General features: G+C 42.4%; 1 protein-coding gene across 1 annotated transcript in view; it reads right to left on the bottom strand.

Moving 5' to 3' along the window:
* Positions 1–6,000, bottom strand: part of LOC139763721 (arfGAP with SH3 domain, ANK repeat and PH domain-containing protein-like) — a 97,164-nt gene that overhangs the window by 13,541 nt on the left and 77,623 nt on the right. The window lies entirely within an intron of this gene.

Raw genomic sequence — 6,000 nt, 5'->3', positions numbered from 1 at the left:
GGCATCAGATTGGGGAAGAGCAGTGTAGTTTTAGAAGTGGTGGAGGATGTGTGGATCAGGTGTTTGCTTTGAAGAAAGTATGTGAGAAATATTTAGAAAAGCAAATGGATTTGTATGTAGCATTTATGGATCTGGAGAAGGCAGATGATAGAGTTGATAGAGATGCTCTGTGGAAGGTATTAAGAATATATGGTGTGGGAGGCAAGGTGTTAGAAGCAGTGAAAAGTTTTTATCAAGGATGTAAGGCATGTGCATGTGTAGGAAGAGAGGAAAGTGATTGGTTCTCAGTGAATGTAGGTTTGCGGCAGGGGTGTGTGATGTCTCCATGGTTGTTTAATTCGTTTATGGATGAGGTTGTTATGGAGGTGAATGCAAGAGTTTTGGAAAGAGGGGCAAGTATGAAGTCTGTTGTAGATGAGAGAGCTTGGGAAATGAGTCAGTCGTTGTTTGCTGATGATACAGCTCTGGCGGCTGATTCATGTGAGAAACTGCAGAAGCTGGTGACTGAATTTGGTAAAGTGTGTGAAAGAAGAAAGTTGAGAGTAAATGTGAATAAGAGCAATGCTATTAGGTACAGTAGGGTTGAGGGTCAAGTCAATTGGGAGGTAAGTTTGAATGGAGAAAAACTGGAGGAAGAGAAGTGTATTAGATATCAGGGAGTGGATTTGGCAGCAGATGGAACCATGGAAGCGGAAGTGAATCATAGGGTGGGGGAGGGGGCAAAAATTCTGGGAGCCTTGAAGAATGTTTGGAAGTCGAGAACATTATCTCAGAAAGCAAAAATTGGTATGTTTGAAGGAATGGTGGTTCCAACAATATTATATGGTTGCGAGGCGAGGGCTATGGATAGAGTTGTGTGCAGGAGGGTGGATGTGATTAAAATGAGACGTTTGAGGACAATATGTCGTGTGAGGTGGATTGATCGAGTAAGTAATAATAGGGTGAGAGAGATGTGTGGTAATAAAAAGAGTGTGGTTGAGAGAGCAGAAGAGGGTGTTTTGAAATGGTTTGGTCACATGGAGAGAATGAGTGAGGAAAGATTGACAAAGAGGATATAAGTGTCAGAGGTGGAGGGAATGAGGAGAAGTGGGAGACCAAATTGGAGGTGGAAAGATGGAGTGAAAAAGATTTTGAGTGATCAGGGCCTGAACATGCAGGAGGGTGAAAGGCGTGCAAGATAGCGACAAAGGAAAATAAAGAAATAAAAAGAATTCATGGATCTGGAGAAGGCATATGATAGAGTTGATAGAGATGCTCTGTGGAAGATATTAAGAATATATGGTGTGGGAGGTAAGTTGTTTGAAGCAGTGAAAAGTTTTTATCGAGGATGTAAGGCATGTTTACGTGTAGGAAGAGAGGAAAGTGATTGGTTCTCAGTGAATGTTGGTTTGGGGCAGGGGTGCCTGATGTCTCCATGGTTGTTTAATTTGCTTATGGATGGGGTTGTTAAGGAGGTGAATGCAAGAGTTTTGGAAAGAGGGGCAACTATGCAGTCTGTTGTGGATGAGAGAGCTTGGGAAGTGAGTCAGTTGTTGTTACATGATGATATAGCCCTGGTGGCTGATTCGGGTGAGAAACTGCAGAAGTTGGAGACCGAGTTTAACGAAGTGTGTAAAAGAAGATAGCTGAGAGTAAATGTGAATAAGAGCAAGGTTATTAGGTTCAGTAGGGTTGGGGGGCCAAGTTAATTGGGAGGTAAGTTTGAATGGAGAAAAACTGGATGAAATGTTTTTAGATATCTGGAAGTGGATTTAGCAGCAGATGGAACCATGGAAGCGGAAGTGAGTCACAGGTTGGGGGTGGGTGGGAAAGGTTCTGGAAGTGTTGAAGAATTAGTGGAAGGCGAGAACGTTACCTCGGAGAGCAAAAATGGGTATGTTCGAAGGAATAGTGGCTCCAACAATGTTATATGGTTGGGAAGCATGGGCTATAGATAAGATTGTGCGGAGCAGGGTGGATGTGTTGGAAATGAAGTGTTTAGGACAATATCTGGTGTGAGGTGGTTTGATCGAGTAAGTAATGGATGGGTAAGAGAGATGTGTTGTAATAAAAAGAGTGTGGATGAGAGAGCAGAAGAGGGTGCATTGAAATGGTTTGATCACAAGGAGAGAATGAGTGAGGAAAGATTGACAAAGACGATATGTGTGTCAGAGGTGGAGGGAACGAGAAGTGCATGACCAAATTGGAGGTGAAAGGATGGAGTGAAAAAGATTTTGAGCGATCGGAGCCTGAACATACAGGAGGGTGAAAGGCATGCAAGGAATAGAGTGAATTGGAATGATGTAGTATACTGGGTCAACGTGCTGTCAATGGATTGAACCATAGCATGTGAAGCGCCTGGGGTAAATCATGGAAATTTTAATGGGGCCTGGATGTGGAGAGAGAGAGAGAGAGATAGAGAGAGAGAGAGAGAGAGAGAGAGAGAGAGAGAGAGAGAGAGAGAGAGAGAGAGAGAGAGGTGGTTTCGGTGCATTACACATGACAGATAGAGACTGAGTGTGAAAGAATATAGCCTTTGTTGTCTTTTCCTAGTGCTACCTTGCACATGCGGGGGATGAAGGCAGCAAGTATGAATATGTACATGTGTATACGTCTGTGTATGTATATGTACGTATACGCTGAAATGCTTTTTTTTCATACTATTCGCCATCTCCCTTGTTAGAGAGGTAGCGTTAAGAACAGAGGACTGAGCCTTTGAGGGAAAACCTCACTTGGCCCCTTTCTCTGTTCCTTCTTTTGGAAAACTAAGAATGAGTGTGGAGGATTCCTAGCCCCCCGCTCCCTCCCCTTTAAGTCACCTTCTACGACATGCAGGGAATACATGGGAAGTACTCTTTCTCCGCTATCCCCAGGGATATGTTGAAATGCATAGGTATATATATGTGCGTGTGTGGGCATTTAAGTATATGCATGTGTATGTCTGTGGGTTGGGCCATTCTTTCATCTGTTTCCTTGCACTACCCAGCTAAAGCGGGAGACAGTGACTAAGTAGAATAAATAAAATAAAAAGAAAATAAACATTCTTCAAAAGAAAACATCTGATCCACACATCCTCTACCACTTCTGAAACCACACTGCTCTTCCCCAATCTGATGCTCTGTCCATGCCTTTACCATCTCAATCAATACCTTCCCATATAATTTCCCAGGAATACTCAACAAATTTATGCCTCTAGTTTGAACACTCACCTTCATCCTGTTTGCCTTTGTACAATGGCACGATGCATGCATTCCACCAATCCTCAGGCACTTCACCATTGTTCATACATACAATGAATATCCTTATCAACCAATCAACAACACAGTCACCCGTTTTCAATAAATTCTACTGCAATACCATCCAAACTCGCCGCCTTGCCGGATTTCATCTTCCGCAAAGCTTTCTCTACCTCTTCTCTCTTAACCAAATCATTTTCCTTAACCCTCTCACTTTGCACTCCACCCCAACCAAAGCACCCTATATCTGCCACTCTATCATCAAACACACTGAACAAACCTTCAAAATACTCACTCCATCTTCTCACTTCATCACTTGCCCCCTTCACCGATGTTCTCATTTGTTCTCTCATCTTTCGCACATTATTTACCTCCTTCCAAAACATATTTCTATTCTTCCTAAAATTTAATGATAATATCTCACCCCAACTCTCACTTGCCCTCTCTTTCAACCCTTGCACCTTTCTCTTGACCTCCTCCTGCTTTCTTTTATACATCTCCCAGTCATTTGCACTCCTTCCATGCAAGTACTGTTCAAACCATGTGTTGGAAATGAAATGCTTGAGGACAATATGTGGTGTGAGGTGGTATGATTAAGTAATGAAGGGGCAAGAGAGATGTATGGAAATAAAAAGAGTGTGGTTGAGGGAGCAGAAGGTGTGTTGAAAAGGTTTGCGCACATGGAGAGAATGAGTAAGGAAAGATTGACAAGGAGGATATATGTGTCAGAGGTGGAGGGAACAAGGACAAGCAGGAGAACAAACTGGAGGCAAAGGGATGGAGTGGAAAAGAGTTTGAGTGATTGGGGCCTGAACAAGGAGGAGGGTGAAAGGCGAGCAAGGAAAAGAGTGAAATGGAAAGATGTGGTATACTGGGGTTGATGTGCTGTCAATGGACGGAACCAAAGCATGTAAAACGTCTGGGGTAAACCATGGAAAGGTCTGTGGGGCCTGGATGTGGACATGGAGCTGTGGTTTCAGTGCATAACATATGATAGCTAGAGACCGAGTGTGAACGAATATGGCCTTTTTGTCTGTTTCCCTGGTGCTACCTTGCTGAAGCAGGGGGTAGGGATGCTGTTTCTTGTGGGGCAAGGTAGCATCAGGAATATGTACATATATGTACATGTGTATATATGTATATGTCTGTGTATGTGCATGGATATGAGTATATGTTGATATGTATATGTACATAAATGTATATGTGCATGTAGGGGCATTTATGTGTATGTATGTGTATATGAGTGGATGGGCCATTCTTAGTCTGTTACCCAGCACTACCTCGCTGACATGGGAAGCAGCGACTAAGTATAAAAGCATAAAAGGGGAGGGAGCAGGGGTCTGGAAATCCTCCCCTCCCATTTTTCAATTTTCCAAAAGAAGGAATCTAGAAAAGGGGGCCCAAGTGAGGATATTCTCTATTAGGCTCAATCCTCTGTTCTTAACGCTACCAAACTATCTCCTCTCTTCCTACTGGTACACATGCCTGACACCCTTAATAGAAACTTCTCACTGCTTCTAACAGCTTATCTCCCACATCATATACTCTTAAGACCTTCCACAAAGCATCTCTATCCACCTGTCATATGTCTTCTCCAGATCCATTAATGCAACATACAAATCCATCTGTTTCTCTAAGTATTTTTCATACACATTCTTCAAAGCAAACACATGATCCACACATCCTCTACCACTTCTGAATCCACACTGCCCCTCCTAAATCTGATGCTCTGGATATGCCTTCATCCTCTCAATCAAAACCTCCTAAAACAATTTTCCAGGAATACTCTACAAACTTATGCCTCTGTAGTTTGAACACTTACTTTTATCACCTTTGCCTTTACACATGCATTCCACCAATCCTGAAGCACTTCATCAAGATCCATACATACAGTGAATAGTCTTACCAACCAATCAACAACACAGTCACTCCCTTTCTTATCAAATTCCACCGTAATACCATCCAAACCCACCACCTTGCTGGATTTCATTTTCCATAAGGCTTTCACCACCTCTCTCTTAACCAAACCTTATATACCCTAGCCTGAGGCATGTACCCATTTTATCAACCAATCCCTTAGGGTGGATAAACAGCTGAGTCAACTGTGGACTGACTGCCGCAACCAAGATTTGAACATATGTGCTTGAACATGGGCAGCCTGTGAATGCCTCATATTCAGGAATGCTAACTGCTATACCATGGGAGTCCATTAATGTGTAATATTTAAACCAGAAAAAAATGCTAAGATTAAATTTTCACTCACTACAGCACATTATGGATATTTTGTTATGAAAAAATGATCATCTTAAGCTAAAGCATTCCTAATCAAGTGTGTTTTCTATTGGTGGCTAGGATGAGAGCAATGGGAGTTTAACTGCACCGCTACCTACACTCTCCATTCCTTTAAAGGCCACTTCACAAGCTGTTGCTAGCTAACATTATGGCTGAAATACTGATACTTAACAACGACTAAACCAGAAACTTCATTACATCCTTGTAGTTTGTAAGGAGACAGAATTTCTCTCCATAATCACAAGGGGATGTGAAGCGGCCAGGGTAAACCATGGAATGGTCTGCAGAGCCTAGTTGTGGATAGGGAGCTGTGGTTTTGATGTGACTGAATGCAGCCTTTCTTTATCTGATCCTAGTGTTAGCTCACTAACGTTGGAAACGGCAATCAAGCACGAAAAAAATCACAAGTAGGATATACACATAGATAATGTTGGCAACACAGAATTAATGTACTGAACAATAACTTAAGTTCATCTCCAAGGTGCTTTTTATC

This window comes from Panulirus ornatus, chromosome 47, assembly GCF_036320965.1.
Source record: "Panulirus ornatus isolate Po-2019 chromosome 47, ASM3632096v1, whole genome shotgun sequence".
NCBI classification, from domain to species: domain Eukaryota; kingdom Metazoa; phylum Arthropoda; class Malacostraca; order Decapoda; family Palinuridae; genus Panulirus; species Panulirus ornatus.
The sequence above is the reverse complement of the archived record's forward strand: the minus strand, read 5'-3'. Positions and strand labels throughout refer to the sequence as shown.